A 310-nucleotide genomic window follows, 5' to 3' on the forward strand; every position below is an offset into this window, starting at 1 on the left:
GCACATACAGTGGTGCAGTGTGTGTCGTGTTCATGGACAGCACATACAGTGGTGTGGTGTGTACGTCATGTTCATGGACGGCACATACAGTGGTGCACCATGTACGTCATGTTCATAGACGGCACATACAGTGGTGCACTTTGTATGTCTGTTCATGGACGGCACATACAGTGGTGTGGTGTGTATGTCATGTTCACGGACGGCACATACAGTGATGTGGTGTGTACGTCATGTTCATAGACGGCACATACAGTGGTGTGGTGTGTACGTCATGTTCATAGACGGCACATACAGTGGTGTGGTGTGTACG

At 49.7% G+C, this 310-nt stretch overlaps 1 protein-coding gene across 1 annotated transcript in view; it reads left to right on the forward strand.

Annotated features, from left to right (window-relative positions):
* Positions 1-310, forward strand: part of LOC102864794 (chromosome unknown open reading frame, human C20orf96) — a 19,231-nt gene that overhangs the window by 17,048 nt on the left and 1,873 nt on the right. The window lies entirely within an intron of this gene.

The sequence above is a fragment of the Elephantulus edwardii genome, unplaced genomic scaffold (assembly GCF_000299155.1).
Source record: "Elephantulus edwardii isolate Elephantulus edwardi_28Jun2011 unplaced genomic scaffold, EleEdw1.0 scaffold00015, whole genome shotgun sequence".
In the NCBI taxonomy this organism is placed as follows: domain Eukaryota; kingdom Metazoa; phylum Chordata; class Mammalia; order Macroscelidea; family Macroscelididae; genus Elephantulus; species Elephantulus edwardii.